Raw genomic sequence first — 26,214 nt, forward strand, 5'->3', positions numbered from 1 at the left:
CGAACTAGCAACGATACAAACCAGCTAACCAAACAGGCTGAATAATAATGTTATACTCCATCTATCCGTCCTCAATAAATAATAATAATAATAATGCAATTCTTACATAGGATAGGATCACGTCAAGCCACTTTCAGTTGATGATTTGTGAGACCTGCGTCGGATACGTATCCAGGCCGTAATACGAAATGCTGTTACATACAGTATTGATCTAAATACAGGTATTAGACACGTCTGGGCCGATTTTGATACGGTCCATGAAAAAAAAAGCAGCCCAACTTCGCACAGCCACACCACCGCCCAGGTGCGCCCGACGCCCGGCGGCCGGACCGGAGCATCCCTGGCCTGGGCGGTTCACTGTAGAATCGACCGGCGGCTGGGCAGCGACCCGGCCCCCTACAGCAGAAGCCTTGCGTCCCTGCTCCGAGCAGCTCACCGTCGAAGGTAATAAGTCAGTTCCTCGATCCTCGTCTCCTCCTGTCTTTCCTATGCTCAGTCTCTCACTCTAACCACGTCCGGTGCCTGACTGCCCGTGTGTTCAATAGCTTTCTTGTACGCCTTGTTCGGCTTACCCTATATTTAGCTTGTTTGATTTCTTTTTTTAGTTGGAATAGTGTTTTTCTCTCACAATAATTCAGCCGGAACAATGTTTTTCAGCCAGTTTCAGCCAAATTTAAGACCAGCGAACGGGGCCTACTAATTTTATTATTTACATTATTATTGTGGACCTGTGGATGTGACCTTATTAAGTTGTGAACTCAAATTATGTGTTATGCCATATGTCACCTGGCTATGGCCTCAGTATACTGTGGCTGTGGTTTTCATGTTAAATCATGTGTAGTTATTATTATTAAAAAATTATCCTCCGTGTCACCGTTTTTTTATTGGAGAACATCGTATCTTCGTATCTGATACCGTGTCCGTATTTGGGCAAGATAGCAAGGCCCAGCCCAATAATATCCTTGGTTCTTCCTCCTTTGCCCTAGCGCTACGGCGGAGGCAAACCCTAGCTGCTCGACAGTCTGGGAGCGAGTACCAAGCTGGCAAGCTCCCCAGTTCACAGGGTTTACATCCTGATCTACGCAATCATTTTTGAGCGATTTTGTTACTTGTTTGTATCCAATGGATGTTGCTTGGGTGATTTTGTTTTGCTTCGCTTTGGACCACTGGATCGGCATTGCTTTCCTGCTAGTACTTTTCGGAAATCAAGAAGTGTAGTCTTTTGCTTGATTTCCTTAGACTTTAGTACACTACACGCCTTTTGTTGAATCAGTGACTTCTGTTTTGGTTAAGTCGCACCATTAGCCCCCTGCTCTGTTGAGGTTGGATGCAGGGAAAAATGCGAGAGGGTATCTATGGGTGCAAGATTAAAGGACCAGGCAGGGGCTTTATACCTATGTGGAAACCAGCGATTTTCCTCAGGGTCATATCTTCCGCCCACATGATCATCTTGCTGCTATTTTCTTTGATGTTATGTTTGCTGCTTTCAATTAATCTGTTTAGTCACGTTCTGAATTCTGTCTGGAAGCGAAATGAGGAGACTGAAACATCTGAATGTTATCATGTGGAGAACACAAGTATGGTCTTCAAAGTTCTCTTATTGCTTCATGTTCAAACTTTTCTTCTCTCACATTCTTTCATGTGAATTAAATCAACATGTAGTGATTGCAAAGCAAATGAGGAAGCTATACCATTAGAAACTGTGCTGTTGATAATTCTTCGGATGGTCTTCAAAGTTCTCTAATTGCTTTCTCTATGTACCCTGTACCTGTCGTATCCGATTGATGTTTGTCTAGTATAGTAGTATTCTATTTTCTTTGACTATGCCATCTGAATAGTGGTACTAGTTATGCTTGATCTGAGCTGTAGTGTTTAGTCACTGAGAAGCGACATGAAGAGCTCTTGTAATCTTAAGATATACTGTCGGTGCAGAAAGTGACCAACAAGTAAATATTTATAGTTTTGTCGTACGTTGTGATCGGAGGTGGCCTAGCACTCAATGACACATGGTTTATACTGGTTCAGACAACGTGCCCTACGTCTAGTTTGAGTCGGTCGGTGAGTTTATTCCTGAGTCCAGGTGCTCGAAGTTTGCAGTGGAGTTACAAACGAGAAGAAGAAAGATGGGGAGTACAAGAGGTCCGGTCGGACTCCGGTCGGAAGGGCCGAGAGTGACGGGAGCCCCGCTATGAGCTAAGTGCTCGAGCGTGCGCTCGTGGTTTGAACCTAGTGGTTCTGCTGTTGTGTACTAGCGAACTTGGTCGATCTGATGAATCTGAATTAACTTACGTTTGTTGAGAGAGAGCACATCCCCTTTTATAGATGAAAGGGATGGCTATACAAGTGAGAGGGAGAGTGTACGTATGCTACTAAGCCTTGTTGCCCACGCCGGTGGGTATGGGGCGATGGTAGGCACCCACAATACTGTTGAATGTCAGATGCACGTGGGAGGTTATGTTGTTCTCTTCAGGTATGGCAGACGTCGACGCCTGCCAAACTGTTAATTCCTAGAGGCATGCAAGGGGTTTTACCATGTTTGCCCGGTACGGTAAATGCCGGCGCCCACAACACTGTCGATGCCCAGAGGCATGTGGGGGGAGCCTTACCGTATGGGAGTTAATGGCGCCCATAATACTGTAGGGGAAAATGTAGTCGCCTACAATACTGTTTGAGTTCTGTTGTGCTAGGATGGTCGCAGGGTACTGCCTGGCAGGTGCGCAGGGTACGGTCCCTTGTATTACGGTTTGACTTGTGCGTCCTATCTTACTTTTTCCGTCCGTTTCCTGGTCCTTACCGAGCGGGTGTCCTCGGTCGGTTGGTCTCAGTCGGCTCTGATCGCGCCAGTCAGAGAACAGCGGTGAGCAGGGGTTCGGCGCATCCCCGGTCGGAGACACGGGTTGGAGTTGGAGGCGGTGCTTTGGCCAGGCCTTTTGGTCGGAGAGGCCATCCGGAGGTGGGCTGGAGATCGAAACGAGCGCTTCGGTCAGAGAGGTGGGCCGGAGTCGGAAACGGGCACCGTTCCTCCTTGGCCAGACCTTCCAGTCGGTGATTGGATCGCCCTTTCTGGCCTGTTGTTTTAGGTACTTGGGCTGGCCCATGAGTTGTGCGTTTGATTGCAACGTTGTCTACTGGGCCGAGCCTTTGTTGGGAAGACGGTCCGTGAGGGACCCCGGGTTTATGAACCCGACAGGAGCCCCCCAGCCCTTGGGCGATTTGGGTAGAATCGTGTGGGGGATTTTTGTCTTGACGGCGGGTGTGTGCGAGCGCACCCGCGGGTGTAGCCCCCGGGCGATTCGGGCAGAATCATCTGGGTGGTTTTTTCATGTCGCCAGCGGGGGAGGTTTCGTTTCGTCAACAGGTGCGCACGAGCGCACTAGCGGGTGTAGCCCCTGAGCCCCCGGGCGATTCGAGCAGGATCGCCTAGGGGGTTTTGTCAGTGGGCGTGTGTGCGTGTTTTTAGTCAAGATGGAGTCATCAACCAATGCGTCATTGCACAACTGAGGCGGTTAGTTTTAGGGATCGGGCGAGACAGAGCTCTTGGATCCTAGCATCGGTGCGCGCTGTGGGATTGGGCGAGGCAGTTAGTTTAGGGATCGTACGAGATGGAGCTTGTGGGTCCTAGCGTCGGTGCACGCCGTGGGATCGGGCGAGTCAGAGTCGTGGATCCTAACCTTGGTGCAGCCCACGCAGCTGAGGCAATTAGTCAGTTAGTTTAGGGATTGGGCGAGGCGTAGCTCGCGGATCCTGATGGGCCGAGTTCAGGGTCGTAGACCTAGGCGTTTTGGAGGGCAGTCAAAGCGTAGCCGAGGGATGGGGCGAGTTCAGGGTTGCAGACCTAGGTTTTGGTGTGCAGTCGAAGCGTAGCCGAGGGATGGGGTGAGTTCAAGGTCGCAGACCTAGGTTTTTTGGGTGTCTTGAGCCCCCGAGCCCCGTTGGGCTTTGGTAGGGGCCAGTTTGAGTTGTGTGCGTTACCCCATCCTCGGTTTCTCACAACCAGAGGGGCTGAGCTTTGTCACTTGCCTCGATCGCTCAGCTCGAGTGACGCGCTCGGTGAGTTCACTAACGGGTATGATCGAGTGGAATCCGGGTCTATCGTTTATGACGGGTTCAGCATAGTCCTCTTATGACATTCCACTGCTCCTTTACCTGCAACCTGGTAGATGCCTGGGTCGTTCCGGAGACCAACCCGGGTGGCCTGACGGCCTCCCCACGATGGAGATTCTGTGGGCTTGGCGAGAGGTTTTGGATCGAACGAGAAGGTTGAGATGACCCTGTCTGCTTTGGGGCAGACTGGGCGAGAGCCACATGGGGCTCGTCTATGTTTTCTCCCTTGGCTCTGTTTGACGTGGGGCGGCCTCGAGCCCTTCGAACCCTAGTCGGTCGATGCTCATGTCGAATGAGGCAACTGTCGCTTCATAATGCAACACGGAGCGTTGTGATGCATTTCACTGCACGTGCGATGACTTAGTTCTCGAGCCCCTTGGTGGTTCAAGGCCCGAATTGTCCGAGGGGCATGGGCATATGGAATGAATGTATGTATGGATGTATGAAATGATTATAAAGAAATAGCGGGGGTCGGTAGTGTAACCTTGATGACTCAAGTGATGGGATTTGAAGAGCTCTAGTCAGAAATGTCCGACCAAGACCCGTGCTCGTCGTTCGTGATGGAGTTGGCATGTCCTACATGGGGCGTCCCTTTGCTCCTTACCTGTCTCTCGGTATTTTTCCTGAGCTATTCATTCGACTTTAGGAAGCCCAATGGTCTCTCCTAGCGGAGATCCCATGTTTTGAGTTTTTCCAAGTCCCACTTGGGGAAGCGGAGAGCCGCCTGCGTGCGGTGGCGCTTTGGTTCTTGCGCCTGGTCTGCGATAGTGGTGGGCCATACCTAGGCCATGTCTTGTTTGACCAAGCGCCGTTCCATCGGGCAGGGCGCGTCTCATCAGTCAGGGCGCGTCCCATCATATCCCATCTGCATTAAATGGGGAAGGGAGAGGGTTTTTTGCTCCGTCGTTTCCCGATCGGCGCGCCTTCCCCAACTGTTGTGCCCTTTTCCTTAAGTAGGAGAAGGGAGGAGGTTTTTGCCCTGTTCCTTCACATATTCCTCATCTGCCGCCTCCTCTCATTTTCCTTCTTGTCGAGAGCATTTTTGAGAGCCACGGCGGTTCCTAGGAAAGAAAAGGGAGAGAGCGAGGGAGAAGAAAAAAGTCACAAATCCTTTCACGAACCCGGAGCGAAATGTCAGACTAGAGGTCATCCACTGTGAGGGAGTCGGTGTTGAAGGTCTTCACCGTGAAGGGGTTTTTGCCGCCAAAGGAGGTGGCGCACTGGAGGGCTCCTGGTGGGGAGGAGTTCCCGCAACCTTGGCCCGGTGAGATGGTTTCCTTTCTTGCCTTCCTTGAGCATGGGTTAGGATACCCTACGCACTGGTTCCTACATGGGCTCCTCAATGAGTGGGGTCTGGAGCTACAGCACCTCAATCCAACGGGGGTGCTGCATATCACTGACTCCGTCATCGTTTGCGAGGCCTTCCTCGGGATGGAGCCGCATGCGGACTTCTTCCGGCGGCTGTTCTCTGGGCGAGCTTTGTCGATGGGGAATCCTCCCGAGGTTGCGTCGGTAGGGGGCTTCGCCCTGCAGAGAAAACCGAGCATGGGGGGCTCGTATCCCACGTACATTCCCTATGACTCCAACCGGGGGTGGCATGAGGAGTGGTTTTATATCAGGAACCCGGTGGAGGCGCCGTTCCCAGTGTTCACCGGTGGGAGACCAGAGAGGCAGGATAGTTGGTCATGGGGCCCTTCCTGTTGAGAGAAGAAGGTGGAGATCATTGAGGCGGAGCTCCAGAAGCTCATGCAGCATGGCTTTAACGGGGGGCGGGTGTTCCACACCCTCTACCGCCGCCGGGTCACTCTATTGGTGGAGAGGGCGTGGTCGATGTGGAGGTACGGCGGCCCATCAGACCTCGATCGTGCGTCGCTGGAGGAGCTACCAAATGATGAGGTCTGGAGTTGCCTCGACCGGGTGCTACAGCTGAAGCCCAAAGAGAGGGTCGATGGAAAGCCTAGACCTCTCAACACCTTGGTGGTGTCCAAACTGGTATGCTCCCCTCTCCTTACTCTGTGTTCTTTTCCCCTTTGTTTTCCTGCTCTTTTTATTTTGAGTCGCCTATTTTGTAGGGACTTGATGCTTACAAGTCCCGACCGCACCTCCCAAAGGGGCAGGAGGGCGTGGCTTGGCAGGCTGCCCAGAAGGAGGCGACAGATGCCAAGAAGAAGAAGAAAGCCGAGGTGGCTTGACAGAAGTATGAGAAGGAGAAGGAGGTCGCCCGGCGGGTGAAGGCCGGGGAAAGAAGGAGCGACGTCGAGTCAGAGCTCGAGTCGGAGGATCCCATAGAGGTGGATGACATGATTTTCTTTGAGGAGCAGGAAAGTTGGGAGGTTGTTATGACCTCAGCGGAGTGTCCCAACCCTATGGTGATGTCTACTGGCAATGAGTACGAGGTGGAGAGGCACGCCGAGGTCCCTGTGCCGAGGAAGCATGCTGCGAGCACAGACGCCGTCGGCGAACGGGAGGTGAAGCGGATGCGGTCACCGCGCCCTTCGGTGGCATCGCTAGTCTCGTCCTTGCCTGCTGCGGGCATGGCCAAGCAGGCCAGGCAGTCAGAGGAGTGAGCTTGCACCCACGCATCGCCAGAACTAGTGCTAGCATGTGACTCATAGTGGGAGGATGCCCCGCCTGCTGCTCCGGTCGGCGCGTCCTGAGCTAAAGGTCGTGGTGACCCGCAGGCCAGGCAAGAGCCGGTTGGGATGACTCCGCCCCCAGCTGAAGTGAGGGGGCCCAGGTCACAGCCTGGGAGCGGTCCTTGCCCTGTGGGCCCGTCGATGCTGGGTCTTGGTTTTAGAGTCATGCCGCTTACCTCCCTATATGTTTTTCCTTTGTTTCTTTTCGATCTTGCTGTTGAGCCTTTTTTGGAGTATGACTGACCTGTACTTTTTGTCAGCGGCCAGATGGTGACAGGGTTGAGCTTCACCCTAACTCCCATGCAAGAGGTTTGGAGGCCCACCCTATAGCACGCCATGGCGAGCGATGAGGGGAACAGGGTGGTGGCGGCAAACCCTTCCCTTCCGAGGGTGGTGCTCCCTAGGTCAGTTGCTAGTACAACGGCAGCGGTGACGATGGTGCTGGCGGCGATCCCAATGGTGATGGTGGAGGCTTCATCGGTGTTGTCCCTCGTAGCCCCTCCTCCACCAGCTGCGGTGGAAGAGGAGAAGGAGACCAAGGTCCCTACCTCACCGGGCGGAGGGCTGCATGGCTCACTCTCATGGTCGGAGCTAAAGGCGCCAGGGGGAGACGCAGCTAGGACAGAGTCGGAATGCCCATCGGTGGCCCACGCAACCGAGGTGGTGGAGATCCCATTCGATGATGAAGCAGATAACGTGGTGGAGCTGCCGGTGCCATCACGGGAGCTAGCGGTGGTTTGGTCGGACACTAGGCCCTCCGGCGGGCTACCGGAGGGTGACCTAGAGTGGCCCTACCCTGAGGACCCATCAAAGGTGTGGTTCGTCCTTCGGGATTGCTAGGAGTGTCAGCTCTAGGACATTCTTGGGGGGAAAGGACTCACCATGGAGTCCGATCTCGCCAAGCTGTCAGTGAAGCTCAAGGATGCCTAGGAGCAGGTTAAGTCCACCCAGCAGTTGGTCAAGGTCGACCTGTAGCTCGCCGTGGAGGTGAGTTTCCCGTGTTTGTCCTTGACCTCTTAGTCTTTTTTGGTTGCCTCAGCATGCTTGTTTCTCGTTTTTGTAGGGTCTACAAGAGATGTCATCCCGTAAGTCCTGTTTCCTCCGGATGGAGCATGCCTAGATGGCTGAGCTTGAGCGTCAGCAGGAGTCCGCCCACCGCGAGTCCCAGGACTAGGTGGCCGAAGTGACCTGGTGTGGGTGAAGGAGCAGCGTGCGACGGAGTGGGTGACCGCCGTCGAGTGGGGGCTTGAGGCGGCGAAGGCCCACCAAGTAGAGACCGAGGTGGTGCTCCAAAAATCCCTAGAGACATTTGAGTCAGGGTGGATCACCCTAGAGTTGGAGCGGAACGCCCTGGAGTCGGCCTGAAAGGCCCTGGAGTCAGAGCGAAAGGCTCGGTCGGAGGTAGACCAGGAAGTGCTCGTGCTTTGGGGCTAGGTGATGGGGATAGGGGAGGTGAATGGCCGGCTATGTGAGTAGGTGGCACGTTAGGCGGAGGGTCTCTCTGCCCTTGAGAACTTCTGCCTCGGTACATACCTTTTCTATTTTTCATCGTGTTGGTTTCTTCCTTTAGCTTGTTTCTGAGCTTGTCGCGCTTCTTCTAGAGATGGGCAGAAAGGTGTAGTCGTTGGAGCGGGACCTGGAGACGGTAAAGGCGACTTTCGACCGAAATGTAGAGGCGCTGGCCAAGTCCCTTGAAGAGCGACGTGCTCTCGAGGGGGAACTTGACCAGATCCGCAATGTTGCCCAACTTGTCGTCTCGGAGGTCTTTAGGTTGGCGCCAAGTACTAGCGCGCCCACCATCCAGCTGGCAGAGGTTCCGGATGAGGTCCAGGCCCTTATCACACATGGGCTATTCTACGGAGCGTCGGGGGTGTTGACTTCGGTGGCGATGTACCACCCGAGCTTGGACTTCGCCACTATCTACAGCGGGTATGCCGATGGCTTGAGTACGGAGGACATCCAATCGCTTAGGGAGAGCTTGCTACCGCACGCAAGGTTGGTGGCAGAGCAAGTCTCTGAGCAGTGGGTGATGGATGCCCGCCGTGAGGACATGGCCGAAAGCATGCGTCGGGGGGACGTCGCCCAGCTAGCAGATGGCTCAGGGCCTGGGTCAGAAGTGGACATCGCCCCGCCTTCAACTGAGCCGATTGTCATCCCGCCGGGGAGTGAGCAGCCCATGCCTTCACCGGTCGCACCGACAGTAGATGCCGTCGGGCCGCCCCAATAGCTTGCAAAGTATAAGTAGATTAGTAGATGCAAAAAGTTTAAGTTCGTGGGGAAGCCCTCGTGTAAACATTTCTTGTGTACTTAATGACTACAATCGGTTTCGTTTTTTGTGATGGAGTCACTCCGTTTAGGGAAGCTTGTCCCTTTTGTTCCTTAGTTTTTCCTTAACATAATTTTGTTTTTTATTCTTTCTTTTTTGTACTTGACCATTCACCCCATAGGCTACAACCTTAGGAGCCCAGGGCATGGCCCGCGAGGCTCAGCTGCTCGTAACCGTAGGTAGAGGCGGGGTGCGATCGGTCGGAATATTTTAAAGCAAAACTACGTAAGGCAATTTAAAGGAATGAACTATCCTTTTGTTTGGGTAGGAAGGAGTTTTACCATATGACAGTAAATGAAAAGAGAGGTAGTAGTGCATCCTCGTGGAGCCCCCGAGCGACCCGGGCCAAAAACGGTTCGGGTCGGGGCGCTTTTATAGGAGCAAACATTTAAGTAAACAATGGTAAGACTAAATTTTAAGGGAAGAAACGACATAGCTGTTCCAAGCGTTAGTAAGAATGTCATCGTTGTCGTCCTTCAGTCGGTAGGTGTCCGATCAGATCACCTCGACCTTCAATCGTTCGGATCCTTGTCCGCTACGCCCCCTTTCTTGGCCGCTGCTTCTTCGCCTTTTCTTCCTTCGGCCCATCGGCCTATCATAGAAGGCGCTTGAGGAGCTCATAGTCCTTATAGAGGTGCTTGACGGGGTATGCGTGGTTGGTGCACGGGCTCTCCATGAGCTCGTGGAAGTGGCCCGAAAGGTCCTGCTAGGGCTGCTTGCACGTGTGATCAGCCGTGGCGACCAAGGCGGTATTGGCCAATCGGTGGTGATCTTTTCTATTCTTTTCCCTCCTCTATGTGGAGAGGCCCTTGTCCTGATCCTGGCTCTTGGCCTTGGCTTTGCCTCGGTCTCCATTGGAGCGCTAAGGGAGCGACGCTCTCTGGATGTGTCGGACAAAGGCCCATGGTCCTGGGCCATCTGGGCTAGGACTCCGGGTGCTGATGACGCTGCGAGCATCTTGGTTCGGCCCGAGCCACTCGTGTATAGGCTGTCGGAGCGGAGCGGTCGCTAAGTCAAGACGAGGCGCAGATGCGGTCTCCTGTGCCACGCTCGATAGCTATAGCAGTGAGCGGGTGGAGCGATTCATCTAGTGCGTCCCCACTCCCCTGGTGGGGAGAGAGGTCATGAGTCGGTGTCGCGATGCGGAGCTCTCCGCCTGTTGAACGGCGGTGGTCTGCACCAGTGCCCGAAGGTTCTGGTGGATCGTCTATTCCTGGGGGCCGTTCGGCTCGGGAAGGCCGCACAGAAGCGTTGCCGCAGCGGCGATGTTCTGATTGGCCTAAGCGAACTATGGGGGATCATTCCTCCAGTTCATGGTGTTGCGCTGGACTCGATGGGCGCGACCCCGGGCATCGTTCACCAGTTTATGTGCACAGGGCATAGTGTGGTGCGCTGAGCGCGTGGCGCATTCGGCGGCTAGTTCAAGCGTTGTTGTCGTAGCTCCTTGCCATGCTCCCGTGTGAGCACGGGGGTCTCCACACGAGGGTTCGGAGGGGTGTGAGTCTACAAGGACTCCGTTACCATCGGTGGCTATCCTGGAGCATCCGCCATAGCGCACTCTCAGGACGAACGGTGGCTAGGCGCCATGTTGCCGATGCTGGAACCATCACTCTCAACATCGTCATCCATGAGGTCGAGGAAAGAGGTGAGAGCAAAGCTCGCCATCCCCACAAATTCGGACGTGAGAGGGGGCGGCATCGGCATCCTTCAGAGCCCCCGGGCGTATGCATCCGCAGGAAATGTGAGGCCATAGGGGAACTAGTCGTATGACGGTCGCGGTGGAGACACCGGGGTCCCTCCGGATAATCGACGGAAGATAGAGAATAGCAAGTAAATATTAGTATGTACATTACTCATAGTGGGGTTTGAGCAAAGAGTTTGCTTGGAATGAAGCGCAGATGCCTCGTCATTGAAGTCGTCGTGCGTCCCAGAGCCGATGGAGGGCGCCCCTCCGACGGGCGTCAGAATGAGTGCCTCGCGGAGGTGTAGCATGCCGAGCCGGTCAACAATGAAGTCTAGGCTTCTGAAGATGAAGGCCTGGGACGGCTCGATGATGGGTGGCCTGAGCAAACTATGGGGGATCGTTCCCCCCATTCATGGTATTGCGCTGGACTCGATGGGCATGACCCCAGGTGTTGTTCGCCGGTTTATGCGCATGGGGCACAGTGTGGTGCGCCGAGCGTGCTGGCGTAGTCGGCAGCTGGTTCAACCACTGTTGTCGTAGCTCCTCGCTGCACTACCATGTGAGCACGGGGGTCTCCACACGAGGGTTCGAAGGGGTGTGAGTCTGCAAGGACTCTATTACCACCGGTGGCTATTCCAGAGCGTCCACCATAGTGCACTCCTAGGATGGACGGTGGCTAGACGCCACGTCGCCAATGCTGGAGCCGTCACTCTCAACATCGTCATCCATGAGGTCGAGGAAATAGGTGGGAGCATAGCTCGCCATCCCCATGAATTCAAACGTGAGAGGGGGTGGCGCCGGCATCCTTTGGAGCCCCTGGTCGTACGCGTCCGTGGGAGACACGAGGCCGTAGGGGAATCGGTTGTATGGCGGTTGCAGCGGAGACAATGGGGTCCCTCTGGATAATCGGCGGAAGATAGAGAATAGCAAGTAAATATCAGTATGTACATTACTCACAGCGGGGTTTGAGCAGAGAGTTTGCTCGGAATGAAGCGTAGATGCCTCATCGTTGAAGTCGTCGTGCGTCCCAAAGCCGATGGAGGGCGCCCCTCTGACGGGTGCCAGAACGAGTGCCTCCTCACGGAGGTGTAGCATGCCGAGCCGGTCGGCGACGAAGTCCAGGCTTCTGAAGAGGAAGGCCTGGGATGGCTTGAAGACGGGTGGAACCCACATCCCAACAGGTGGGAGTGCGGGAAACTCCAGCGAGCCGAAGCGAGTAGCATCGCTTGAGCCCACCATGGCGAAGGTGGCGAAAAAGTGGGTCATCCGATGACCAAAAAGTATTGAACGTACAACGTCTTCCCCACGGATGGCGCCAACTGTCGGTGCAGAAAGTGACCAACAAGTAAATATTTGTAGTTTTGCTGTACGTTGTGATCAGAGGTGGCCTAGCACTCAATAACACAGGGTTTATACTGGTTTAGGCAACGTGCCCTACGTCTAGTTTGAGTCGGTCGATGACTTTATTCCTGAGCCTAGATGCTCGAAGTTTGCAGTGAGGTTACAAATGAGAAGGAGAAAGATGGGGGGTACAAGAGGTCCGGTCGGAAGGGCCGAGAGTGACGGGAGCCCCACTATGAGCTAAGTGTTCGAGCGTGTGCTTGTGGTTTGAACCTGGTGGTTCTGCTGTTGTGTACTAGCGAACTTGGTCGATTCGATGAATCTGAATTAACTTGCGTTTGTTGGGAGAGAGCACATCCCCTTTTATAGATGAAGGGGATGGCTTTATAAGTGAGAGAGAGAGAGTACGTATGCTACTATGCCTTGTTGCCCATACCGGTGGGTACAGGGCAATGGTAGGCGCCCACAATACTATTGAATGTCAGATGCACGTGGGAGGTTGTGTTGTCCTCTTTGGGTATGGCAGACGTCGGCGCCTGCCACACTGTTGATTCCTGGAGGCATGCAAGGGGTTTTACCATATTTGCCCGGTACGTTAAATGCCGGCGTACACAACACTGTCGATGCCCAGAGGCATGTGGGGGAGCCTTACCGTATGGGAGTTAATGGCGCCCACAATACTATAGGGGAAATATCGGCGCCTACAATACTATTTGAGTTCTGTTGTGCTAGGAGGGTTGCAGGGTACTGCCTGTCAGGTGCGCAAGGTACGGTCCCTTGTATTGCGGTTTGACCCTTATGCGCCCTACCTTACTTTCTTCGTCCGTTTCCTGGTCCTTACCGAGCGGGTGTCCCTGGTCGGTTGGTCCTAGTCGGCGCTGATCACGTCAGTCGGAGAAGAGCGGTGAGCAGGGGTTCGACGCATCCCTAGTCAGAGACGCGGGTCGTAGTCGGAGGCGGTGCTTTGGCCAGGCCTTCCGGTCGGAGAGGCCGTCCGGAGGTGGGCTAGAGATCGAAACGAGCACTCCGGTAGGAGAGGTGGGCCAGAGTCGGATATGAGCACTGTTCCTCCTTGGCCAGACCTTCCGGTCGGTCGGTGATTGGATCGCCCTTTCTGGCCTACCGTTTTAGGTACTTGGGCCGGCCCATGAGTTGTGTGTTTGTTTGCAATGTTGCCTGCTGGGCCGAGCCTTTGTTGGGAAGCCGGTCCGTGAGGGACCCCGGGTTTATAAACCCGACACATACATTCATGGTCTTCAAAGTTCTCTCATTGCTTCCTTTACATATGTCGCCTTATCTAAATGATTCTGGGTTATGTTCAGTTTCTTTTCTGCCTGAAGGTACAAATTTAGATTATTTCTTAATTAAGAGTTATGAAGTTGTATATCAAGAAGCAAAATGAGGAGGTCGTATGATCTGAAGTGTCTGATGTTGATGCACCCATCCATGATCTAATCCAATTACAAGAGTAGTATACATGTTTTATGCCTACAAACTTTTTTTTTGTTTCTTTTTTCTATCAAAAAGGGTGTACACGTGTGCACCCATGTCCTTTACTGGGTCTGCCCCTCAGTTCGAAAGTGAGCACTCAAACCCTAACTTAAACTATTTGTATTCAGATCCGGTCAAATTTATACATACATGTATTATGCCTATTAAGTTCTATATTTTTTTTAAAAAAATTATCAGTTGGACATGTTGCTTGGCTTTGTTGAGCTAACTTTGTTGGATCTCTTTGTTAGGAGATGTCGGAATACCAGAACGTTGTTGGGGGAGGCTGAAGCTGAAGGGTAAAGCGCTGGACGTGAAGGAAGGTGGAGTCAAGAAAAAGAAAAAGAAGAAGCATCAACTTGAGGAGTCGTCTCAGATTGAGCACAATGAGCTCCAGAAAGTTTTTTTTCTCATTATTACACTGGCCAATTTTAGACTTAAGCATCTGCTGTTCAATTTCTGCACAATTGGATGTGTTGATAAGCATTACTATGTTTGTTAGAGGTGGTACCCATCAACTGCTTGGTTGTGTGCACTGAATAACCAATTAGTTTTTTTGTTACATAATTACCTCTGTTTAGGTGCCTTCTGTTTGTTATTTGTCCATGCCGTCACAAATAGGAAGTGCATTACTAATGCTTCTAACAAAAATTTTTTTTGCCGCATTTCTTTCTCTTTATATTCTTGATGCTCATCTAATCTGTATTTGGATACACCGGTTTGTAGTTTTATGTGGCCGCTGCATATATGTTTCTTTTTTGTATTCATGTTTTGATAAAGGATCTTGGAGGCATTACTGAGGAATTTGTTATTAAGTTTGTGCTGATAAGTGTTATTAGTGGCTATGTGAACTGTTTGCAGAACAAACAAGAACCCAGGTCCTGTAACCTTCTCAGTCACTCAGTTGTTGATTGCTCCTGCAATGACAATGTATTTGTTTAGAGACTTGAATTGGTTTAGTGTTATGACAGGATAGGATTTGACAATTTTCTCATGTTATAGGTGGATCAGTCTTTACTAAAATAATCTTCAGAGTTGTGTGTCATAGTGATTTTGCTGACACCCTAACCTGTTGAGAGAAATTTCTCACTTCGGGCTCGTTTGGCTGGTTGAAAAACCAGCCAGATTTTACTCTGCGTGGATGAAAAGCACTGTTCACTCTTTCACAAATTCCTCCAGATTCATTCAGTTTCCTCCAAACTCCCCCAGCGAACAGGGCCTTCGTTGGTAAATAGGTAGCTGTCCATGCGGTGCTTGGTTCATTTTTCCAACTTGTTTCATTTTATACATCGTCTCACCTGTTTTTCTTTGTGTAACTGGACTTCATGAATATAAAAACATTTTCAGCTGGTTACACTCACTACATATCTAATCCAACGGTTATTCTTCAGGGGGAAACTCTGACTTACCAACTGATCCCAACAATGAGCTGGTTGAAGCTGACAAGATGGGAGATGAATAAGGGAATCCACACCCTGACTATGACCATCTCACACCAGCGGAGCGACGCTACATGGAACTGAAGCAGAAGATTGACATGCAGAAGATGGCCAAAGTTGCCAACAAGTCGCACAGGGACCGCATCCAGGACTTCAACCAGTACCTGGCAAACCTCAGCGAGCACTACGACATCCCCAAAGTTGGCCCTGGCTAACATAACTAAAACTGCTGTGTTACGCACAAACAATTGTATGCTGGGTCTATCCAGCTTTATAATTTCTTCGCATGTAGTGCCTCCATTTCAAACTATACGGCCGTTTGGATCATTGAAATTGAATTTATTTTAATAATCATATTTTAACAGATTAATTAAGCTAATATCGTTGTACATGAAATATATTTATATATTACTGTTGACTATACGAGAGAGATACTTATATGTTGCATTTCTATTGTAGGGGAACGAGTTAAAAGTGTATTATAAGTTGTAAAATAAAAATATATATAACATGGTGATCTATAGAATCAATTTCTATCTCTCAACCTATAAATTGGAGATAGGCTTATATGTGAATTTTGAAAAGTTGTGGAACGTTAAATTCCAAACCAAATAGTCTAGTCTATTAAATAGATTCCATTTCCTTCAAAGTGAAAGGATCCAAACGTCAGATATTTTGAATTTTTTAATACATAACTTTATTACTATATCTAACATTTAGATACATACTATGCCTAGACAGTGGTGGAACCAGCGATTTTGATTAAGGGGCCGGACAAATATGATCGTAATTTTTAGTGTGATAAAATATACATAATTATATGTTCCAACAACTTTTTAAAATTTTTTACACTATTTATAACCAAAATCAAAATATTTTAATAAAAATGACTGAAAATTGGTATTTTTTGTGCTATAAATTCAAATATTTATATAGGTATTAAATGAATCTACTATGCTTTGGGGGTGTGTGAAAAGTCCTAATGGCTATAGGGGATGAATAGCCTATAAAATTTTTTACAACAACACTACGCAAAGCGGGTAGACAAATATGAGGCGAAGCGAATGTTGCGCTAGCCTACTAAGAATGCAAGCCACCTACCATAATTCTAGTTGCTATTGTCTATAAGCACTCAAAGCTATGTCACTACACTAAATTAGTGAGGTCTCAAAGACTAACTAAATAGACTCACTAACTTAGACACGACTCTTGCTTGCCCTCAAAACTAGCTACACTAAGAAATGTAAATGCGCGGGAAGGATGGAGTGTTATACCGCCGTGTAGAGGAATGAGTCAATCACCAAAGGAGCCAATCAATCACAAAAATGAATACTAATAAAGACCAATCACCTCGGAATCAAATCATGACACAATAATTTTTTTACTGAGGTCCACTTGCTTGTCGGCAAGCTAGTCCTCGTTGTGGCGATTCACTCACTTAAAGGTTCACGCGCTAATTGGCATCACACGTCAAACTCTCACTAGGGTGCCGCACAACCGATACAAGATGAGGATCACACAAACCACGCGCAATCCACTAGAGTTGCCTTTCGTGATCTTCTACGGGGAAGGCACAAGAACCCCTCACAATGTCGACGATCAGAGCCATTAACAATAGCCGCTCAACGATCCACCAATCACTGGGCCGTCTTGGTGTCAGCAAACACCAAGAGTAACAAGAACTCCACCAGCCCAAATCGTCCAATTAGTGCCACAAGATGCTAGAACACTAAGCAATGCGCTAGAGGTTCTCCAATCTCACTCAAGATGATGATACCAAGTGTGCGAGTAGAGTGGTGTGCTCAGCTCTCAAAGGGTGTATGCAGCTGTTAGAAGTGCCAAGAGAGTGACCAAGGCCAGCCACTAGCTCTATTTATAAGCCCACAAGAAAATAGAGCCGCTACCCCTTTGGACCAGCTTTCTGCGAGGGCATCGGACACGGCGGTGCGGTCACCGAACATGGGGTGGTGGTGCCCCCCCCAATGGTCAAATCCAACAGCTAGTTTGACTGTCAGCGGTCACCGGACAGGGGGTGGCGGTGCCACCCTGGCCAACACCCTAAAATCCATGCTCTAGAAAAATGGGGCGATGCACCGCCCAGGGTGACGGTGCCCGTGGCGGTGCCCATCTCCAGTTCACCCGCTCTCTATTGAAAAGGGGCGGTGCCACCGAACAGGGTGACGGTACCCACAGCGGTGCACCGTCGCGCCTATGGTGGTGCACACCGCCACTTCCGGTGCTAGCCCTAGTGTAACACCGCTGGTGTCACGAACTTGCTTAGTACCTAGGTGAAGTCCTCAGAGAAATCAAGCCAAATGAGTTTTCAAATTTTAGCAAGTTAAAACACACATGAAATGGCACGTGTATCTTATATGACTCACTTCTGTAGTTAAGAAAAAATAAATGAGCGTTGTAAGTTAGTTTATTTTAGGAGAAAATACGCTAATGAGATCCTAATAAGAAAAATTGAATAAGTTGTTTTAATTGTTGGCATGAAAAATAATTTTTATAAACCGAAGCGTAATATAACTTAGGATTAAAAAGTGCCATTTTTGGAGGATTATTTGATGCAAAATAATTAAACAATGTCTACATATTTTGTTTCTGAGTTAGTACAAAGTATGGGCTACGTCACAGTAGGTTTGTTAGTTGAAATCGACAAGGTTTAGACCTTTTCAAAATTAGGGCAAAAGTGTTAAGGAAGGTTAGTTCTAACCGAACCTTTGAATTCTCTAAGTTAGAAATGATAATGGACAGTGCTATTTTGGCATTTAAAATCCAACAAAAATGCCTAAACACTAACTTCATGTTTTTGCACAGTTGGTTGCATCAAAGTGAATACTTGGGTAGGGTGTAGTCCCTGAGTGGGTTGGAGTTGTCGTGGCATCGCAAGAATTTCCCCAACATCGCTAGAACGTGTTGCGATCAGGTTTTGGCGCTCCGTTCGTGACTCAGCGCCTGGCTTGACGAACCTATTTTGGTGTGTCTCTATCTCTCTTGGTAATTCATCTAAGTTTGCGTTGATGCTCCTTGGGATAGCCTTTAGGACCCTCTTGAGCCTTGGCAAATTGGTTTGGTCTCAACCAAGCTGGTTTGGTTTCGGTCGGAGCTTCAAAAGTCATGCAAGTCACTGATAGTAGCCGCTCGGCCGAAGTTCACGGTCATCGCATGCACGGCGCGGTTGGCGACGAGCTCGAGCATGGCCGGGTTGTTGCCGCTCGGTCGGCGCGCGCCCGGTCGATGTTGCGCGGCATCCCTGGCTATGCGTGGCCATGCTAGGCGGGCTGCGGCCTAGCTCCTGCTATAGCTCGTGGGCTTACCGGCCTCGGGTGGCCGGCCACCGAGCTGAGCACTCATCCAGGGCTAGGTTGTGGCTGTCATGGCTCGGTCGACGTGGCGGCTGTCCCGCCCCTTGTTCTATCTACCGCGATGATGACCCGATCACAATGGAGATGAGAAGCCTCACTGTCTTGCCACTAGCCGCCATGAGAGCTCTGCTCGGGTCTGGCCCCTCTGAATTAAGCGTGTCGCGACAAACCCTCCCCTCTTCGCCAGTCCCGTGCACGTGCTCATGTCGTAGCGGGTGATTGGAGCCAACCTGTCTTAATCCTCCCGCCCGCGCGCGTGTGCCTCTTCATGGCATGGCACGGCCAGAGCTCGCCTATCCGCCCCTCAAATTTGTCTAGCTCAGGCCTCTCACAACCTGATTCTTTGCACCAGTAAGTGGCACTGGAGGCCAACTAGTCGCTCCATCTTTCCCACCTCCGACCAAGACCTATCGACCATCAATTGGGCTTTTTGCTCGCCACGGATCTTGGTCACCGGTGTGACATGGAACTGGGGAGAGAGGTAGGGTTGGAGCGATAGTAGTTCGATTGTTGGAGACCGTAAACTCATCTTCACCCCCTCCACTTGGTGCTCATGTTGTTTTGTCCATGACGCTCACCATCGGCGCGGTGACACGGCGGTGCCACGCTCGGCATGCCGCTATGAGGTGCGGGCGCACGTGGCCAGGTCGCCTCGTCGCTCCTCCGTCTCAACCGCCACCGTGGCATGAACCCCGGTGAGCCACTAGCGCTTATGCGTTACCTCCATCGCCTCAATAGCACCTTAGGCCACCGGAACAGCCACACCGCCACCGCAAATGACCCCTCGCCGTTGCAGCTCGCAGTACTACATCCTTGAGTCCCTAACCGCTACCTAGCCATGCGCGTTTAGCCTTAGGTAGTGGTCGGCCCCTTACTCTTGTCTAGGTTGCTGGTGTAGCTACCTGCTGCCATCGGTCGCCACGTCGGCGAGCGTGGGGGAGTCCAGGGACCTCCCCGTGGTAAAGGCAACAACATCCAGGGGCCTATTTGCAAAGATGTTGACTGAAGGAATATTATGTATGGTGTTTGTGCTATTACGAAGAAGAACATGGTCTCTTTTGCAAGAATGCCACCGCACGCGCGCGTCCTGGTCTTGGGTCATATTGGGCCATCGCGGCGCGCACACGCTCGCGCCCCACGCTGGGCCAGTAGGCCAGATTGGGTTAAGGTCGACCCCTTTTCTTTTCCAAGTATTTGCTAATTTAGTTTCTAAGCTAAATTTGTAAATCCAATAAATATTTGTGTAGTTGATCAAAAATTGTGAAAATAATTTTGTTAGGTTCCTAAAATTATAACCTATCTGTTAGTGTGTTTGGTTCCCATAACTCTAAAATAATTCAAGGTTGCTTTAAATGATTTAACATGCTTTGATATTATTAAAATATGATCTTGTAGGAATTTTTTAGATCAATCAGTGCTAGTGTTAAAATCTAAAAATTTTATAGTAGGTTCCTAGTATTATGATAGGCTTACTGTAATTTTTGTGGCTCCAGAGTAATTATTTTGCTAGGATAACTAATGAGCCTTAGATCGAATATATATATATATATATATATATATATATATATTAAACAAAATAAAGAAATGCCTTGAAGTGGTATAACTAAAATACTTGGGTAAAGTAGCGCTCTGATGACAACCTAGATATGTAGCCTAGCACATTAGAGCTATCTCATTAGCTTGCGAGGCGTAATCGAATTTCTAAAAGTTTCGGTTGTCATTGATTATTTATATCTATGGGTTGCATTCACGTATATCATAATAGGAACAACGATGGGTCGTGGAGATGCTCGAAGTAGCAGAAAAGATGGTGCCTGATTATCACATCACCATGATGGAATGCTAACTTTTGGTTATATCTTACCCAGGCAAGCCCCGGTACATAACCCCTATTATTATGCACTTTATCTTATGCTTGTGCATTAAGTTTTAAGGAGTTGAATGAAAACCACTTGCATATATATCATTATCCTATGAGTCCTACTAGTATGATAGAATCGTGTAGATTGCTATACTACCAAACTCTGGTAGAAGTCGAGTGATTACCTATCACTCACGAGAGATAGGAAAGATATTATTGTTGTTATTATATTACTATCACATGGAATATATATGAATGATAATTGGAGACTAGGCAGAATGGTACTTTGGATGTGGACTTGGTTAGGCATTCGAGCGAGGCTCAGATTGCACTTGTTCCACCTATGTCGACTGAGGACAGTTCGTTGCTGTGGATTCTAGTCAGGTCACAGACTTATTATCATGAGCACATACTTGCTTATGGGAGCGGAAATGCTTGTTGCTCTCTTGTCGTAGGTTCCGGCTCTTTCTGGACTGACTGATTGGAGGAAGGGATGGTGGAGGTCTAAGCACCACACTGAGTCCGGGACTCAGGAGTGGGGGCTTAGAGTCCAAGTTTAGATGGGGACCTAGACCCCTTGACAAGAGAGTGGTGGGTTGGTCTTGTTTGTGCCTAGGGTACAAACAGGGCGTGTGTCTCAGGGTACCCAGCTGGGATACATTAGTTCATGAATCGCCGTGTGATACGATACAACTTGGCTATGATCTAGCACCGTAGTAAGAACTAGAACTTGGAAGGTGATAAAATGGTTCTAATTGCTTACCACCAGCTTGAAAGTAGCATAGGTGCTTACCTAGAATGGTTAGATAATGAACTAATGATGACTACTAATAAAATTGAATATAAGGATGCATGTTTAGTAATGCTCCTGCAGATGCAATAAACCCACAAGCCAGATAGCCTTGTATATCCTTGGAGTCTTATCTTTCCTCCTGACGGATAAGTCTTGCGGAGTACAATTGAGTACTCAGGGGTTGTTCTACACTGTTGCAGGTGATAGGTGGATGCTAGAGCTGACACTTATGCGGGAATCTCCTAGTGGGCTCAGCGAGGTTTTCCTTAACGTTGCGGGCAAAGAGTTTGTTTGAAACTTCCACCCAAAATATTTTACAATGGAAAAACTTATAACCTATTATGATGTATATAACGGATCATCATGTTAATGTTTAACTTATCATTAAATGATTTTATTTCTGCTAAAACTCTAATAACATGGTTATATTCCATTGTTATAAACAATAAATATTATACTATGATGTTGCATGGAAAGTAATGTAAGAAATGACTAAAATGTTGTAAGCTTTATTCTCCCATTTATGATCCTGTTGAAAAATGTGGATTTTTAGGTTCTCCCATGGGGTGTGCTCAACAGAACTATTTAAATTAGCTCACTCTTGAGGTGTTTAGTGTCTAATGGAAGACAAGCACCTTCGGAAGTGAGTTATTTTAGGCGGTTCTGCCACACCCAGCACCAGCCCTTCTTGGCCTCGTCTAGGTGGGCACCGCCCTAGGGGTGGTAGTGCCACTGGACAAGGGGTGGTGGTGTCACCTAGAACACCTCCCTCTTGGCCTCCTCTGTCGGCCACCGCCATAGGGGTGGCAGTGCACCATCACAAGGGTGGTGGTGCCCTCGTGGCAGCAACACAAGCCCGACTACGCTTTCTTTTCTTCACCTTTTTCACCACCTTAACAAATGTGTTAACACTCTAAGTGTTTCACCATCACGTGCAAGTGTGTTAGCATTTTCACAAACATTTTTCAAGGTTAATCACTTCTCACCGAATGTGCACTAGGCCTAAAATGCAATGCAAGTATTTCAAGACCTAGTGGCACTAGATGATCGAGTTGTCCGATAAGAGCTCCCCTCTTAATAGTACGACCATCTATCCTAATGTGACCACACTCGCTAAGTGTCTCGATCACCAAACCAAAAAGCTCCTATTAAGTTTCACCTTTACCTTGAGCTTTTTGTTTTTCTTTCTTCTTTTCCAAGTCCAAGCACTTGATCATCATGGTCACCACACCATCATCATGATCTTCACCCATTGCTCCATCACTTGGAATAGAGCTATATATCTCATGATCACTTTGATAAACTAGGCTAGCACTTATAGTTTCATCAATTCTCCAAAACTAAACTAGAGCTTTCAGGGGGGCACGGCCCCTGCTGGCCCCCGGTTCCGCCTATGTGCCTAGATACATAGTAAAACTAGAAAAGTCAAAATGTATCACAGTAGATATATATGGTACTATATATATGCTTAAGTCAACAACAACGCGACGAAGTATTATTTCCTTGCTTTCAAATGTACTAGATGTTCGAAATATTCTTCTACAAATTAAAGTACTATGCTAGCAAAGGAGCACACAAGCTCCTATAACTTCAACTAATCAACGAATCCATATTCTGACCAACGAATGACAGCCCTGTTTGCTTGAACTTATAAGCCTTGTGTTTTTCTCTCACAAACAAATAGTGAATAGTACTTTTTAGCCTGGCTTTTCAGCGAAACGAACAGGGCCTAAAATCCCTTGCCTAGGACATGATTTCCCTAGCTCCTATCGTCATTATGACATCATTCATCATTGTCAACTGAAACACCAAGTGTGGTGTACTATGTGAGCTAAGATGTTTTTTACCCTTAGGGGCATGTGCTCACACTCCATGAAGGCACATTGGGTCCTAAGGGTAGATTTAACTTTCTGAGGCTATGTGGGAAGGAGGTCCTGTGATGTGACCACGCCAGCGTCGGGGACCTCTCCGACCACCTCGGCGATCTCTCTGACCACCTCGGCGAGCTCTCCGACCACCTCGGTGAGCTCTCCGACCACCTCAACGAGCTCTCAGACCACCTCGGCGAGCTCTCAGACCACCTCAGTGACCTCTCCGACCACTTCACCAACCTCGATGACCTCTCCGACCACCTCACCAGCTGATACACCACTCCAAATCCCTACTAGACCAATCACCCATAGCCGTGCTCGAAAGATACAGCAAGAGGTGCACGCGCTACTTTAATTTCAATTAAACATTGATGGTAATTTCGAGCTACCTAAGTCATGCATGTTGTTATTACTCAGGTTCTCCGAGAAGGAAGACAAGGATACATCAAGGATGGATCAGAGAGAAGAGCTACGTTCGAGTCAACCCAGCATGATAGAACCATCCAGAAGAAACAGTCATATCTTTTGTCTCCCAAAGGTTATGAAGGAAGAAGTTATGACCAAAACATTAAAGACTACACAGAAGCCCAAAAGACACGCAGAAACTGAAGACCACTTCGTGAATGCTCTAGGCCGTTGACCTTCCACTTCTCAACCTGGCTTCTTCAGTTCACATCTATCTTAGAGACTTCTCATAGTATAAATATTACCTCTAGGCTACTAGAAAAGCACTTTTGATGATTTGATAATTCCAGTGATATTGCAGCCGAGCTGCCGAGTGCTTACTCAAACCCTTGTTCTTCCTTGTTCTTCCTGGACTTGTGAAGAGATTCCTCTGGAATCTACTATTTCGTGCTTTGCGGGTTCTAGTACGGCTGCCCCGCCTTGTGTGGATTAGCTCCGGTTGTGGTTCTGCGGTCGTTCAGAGACCGAGTCGAAGTCTTCGTGGTCTCGGTGTCTCTCTCCTCGTCGCCTGGTCACATCCAACCTTGGCCAGGTATAAAGCTAGTTACTCTGCTGTTCTTCAGCAAGTTACCCTTTTATTTCCCACTGCCTTGTTGTAAGTTATCTTGATCATGACCTACTGACGTGAAGATCAGGCCAACTCCCGTACTAAAATAGTTCAGTACCTATCATCTGGTTTCAGAGCTTTAGATTGACACGATAGGTCTTGCCGTCATCCACATCGTTATCCTTGTTTAATCTACTTCATAAATTTGTGTTTATTCATATCCTATAGTCCAAAGCCACACAAAAAAATACCTATAACCTTTTCGTGGTACTGTCACATGTGTTTTGTGTTCATTGAGTTGCCAGTCCTCACCGTTTATATAATTTTGAGTTGTTTTGTTCGTTACCGCTGTCAGTGTTATAAATATATATATATATATATATATAAAAAATAAAGATTAGTTAAAAAGAGAGAGAGAAGTGAAAAGAATTTGAAGGATCTATGTTGCGGTGTATTGCTGAAAATTTCAGTTTACATATTTTAGTTGGTGGTGATCTTGTTAGCAGCAACGTCGTATCTTTGAGCACATCAAACCACTCGGTTGGCAGTACCGCAGCCATCCTTGTTAGCCACCTATAGCTCCACCAAAAACCCGAACCGAGACGTTTGATTCGTAGTCCTTACGACCTCTCTACCACCTCCGTTGAAGCTGCCACACCAGCACTGTCATGGTCCTTGAGATCAGGAAAGAACTTGGGTAAGTAAAAGGTGAGATTGAGTGTTTTCACAAATTTACCTATTCCATTTTTTTGCAACTAGTCTAACATGGCAGGATCCAATTCGAGTATTCATGGTGGAAACCATGGAGAAGGGGAGCCCCCTGTCTCACGGGCTGAGGTGCGCCACATGGCAAACTCGCTGGTGGAGGCGATGGAGAGGATGCTTGATGCTCGTCTTCCCATGGAGGGAGGCCGAGGGCTACATCATCGTCATGAAGAAAATCACCGAGAGGAGTCTGGTGATGAGAATTCTAGTTTTGGCCATATATTTGATCGCTTCGGCGATGGCCATGGAGGACATGGTAGTGGTCGTCGTGCTGATTTTGATAATCAGCGTGGTGGCCGTCATGCACATGGACGTCGTGTACGATTTGAAGATGAAGAGTCTAAATACAATGATCATGAAGGATCTTATGATGATGAAAATCCATTTGCACACGGCGGAAGGTTTGAGCGATGTCATCATCACCGACGTGCTGATTTTGAAGATAGGAATCATTATCGTGGTCGTCGTCATAGAGATGACCCAGACAACATTGCTCGAGTCAAATTAAGCATTCCAAAATTCACTGGGAAGGAGAATGTCGATGAGTATCTTGAATGCTGTGTAAATCTTGCTTCGGTGGAGTTCTCTAGATATGCTCTTACTTGGTGGAATGAAGTACAAGAGAATCAACTTGAATTGGGTCTTGGTTATATTAATACATGGGAAGAGATGAAGCGAGTGATGAAAAGGCGATTTGTGCCTTCGAGCTATCAGCGTGATCTCAGAAACCGGCTGCAAATGCATAAGCAAGGGAAAGAACATTTGATGAGTACTATAAGGAGATGGAGTTGCTGTTGGTACGGGCCGAGATCAGAGAAGACGCAGAGTCAAAAATGGCAAGATTTTTAGGAGGACTCAATGAAGAAATTTCTAGTTTTGTTGAGATGTTTCCCTACCGTACCTTGCAAGATCTAGTTGATCAAGCTATGCGTACGGAAAGGAAAATTCAGCAAGAGTCCCGTGGAAAATCATATGGTAGTCATTCCATTGCTGCCCCTTGGCGCAAGCAGCATTCCAGTATGTCTTTGGGTGGAGGACGATCTCAAGGAGCTACAGCTAGACCTTCTCCATCAATTGCTATTTCAAAGATGGTGGCTTCCACAGCGTCATCGCCTGCAAATCAACAGTGGTTTGCTACAAATTTAGCAGCCCCAACCGTTGCCTCAGGTGCTGCTTCTTCTTCTACTCGAAGCAGAGAAATTGTATGCCATAAGTGTCACGGCCGTGGGCACATTGCTGCCCAATGTCCAAGCCATAGGACCATGTTGCTAAATGAGAAAGGCGAATGGGAATCAGAAAGTGATCCAGAAGACGATGGACCAATATTTGATGAAGAAATTGAAGAGGACGCGAGTGAAATCCAGCCTGATGAAGGAGATCATAATTGTTTTATTTCTCTTCGTGTGCTTAGTATTACTGCTGAAAAGAAGAGAATGGCCAGGCGGCACAATCTTTTCCATACCAGAGGCATGATTAGGACAAGCTATGTGCCTCATCATCATTGACAATGTAGCTGCAATAAT

At 48.9% G+C, this 26,214-nt stretch overlaps 2 non-coding genes and 1 pseudogene across 2 annotated transcripts; all 3 read left to right on the forward strand.

Annotated features, from left to right (window-relative positions):
- The first annotated feature begins 1,526 nt into the window (after positions 1–1,526).
- LOC136468258 (small nucleolar RNA R160) lies at positions 1,527–1,605 on the forward strand. Its single transcript, XR_010761775.1, has one exon. It is a non-coding gene; the product is annotated as a small nucleolar RNA R160 (small nucleolar RNA).
- Positions 1,606–1,671: 66 nt separating this feature from the next.
- On the forward strand, positions 1,672–1,749 carry LOC136468260 (small nucleolar RNA R160). Its single transcript, XR_010761777.1, has one exon. It is a non-coding gene; the product is annotated as a small nucleolar RNA R160 (small nucleolar RNA).
- A 12,087-nt stretch (positions 1,750–13,836) lies between these two features.
- Positions 13,837–15,276, forward strand: LOC136462452 (uncharacterized; annotated as a pseudogene).
- Positions 15,277–26,214: the final 10,938 nt, after the last annotated feature.

The sequence above is a fragment of the Miscanthus floridulus genome, chromosome 7 (genome assembly GCF_019320115.1).
Source record: "Miscanthus floridulus cultivar M001 chromosome 7, ASM1932011v1, whole genome shotgun sequence".
Taxonomy (NCBI): Eukaryota; Viridiplantae; Streptophyta; class Magnoliopsida; order Poales; family Poaceae; genus Miscanthus; species Miscanthus floridulus.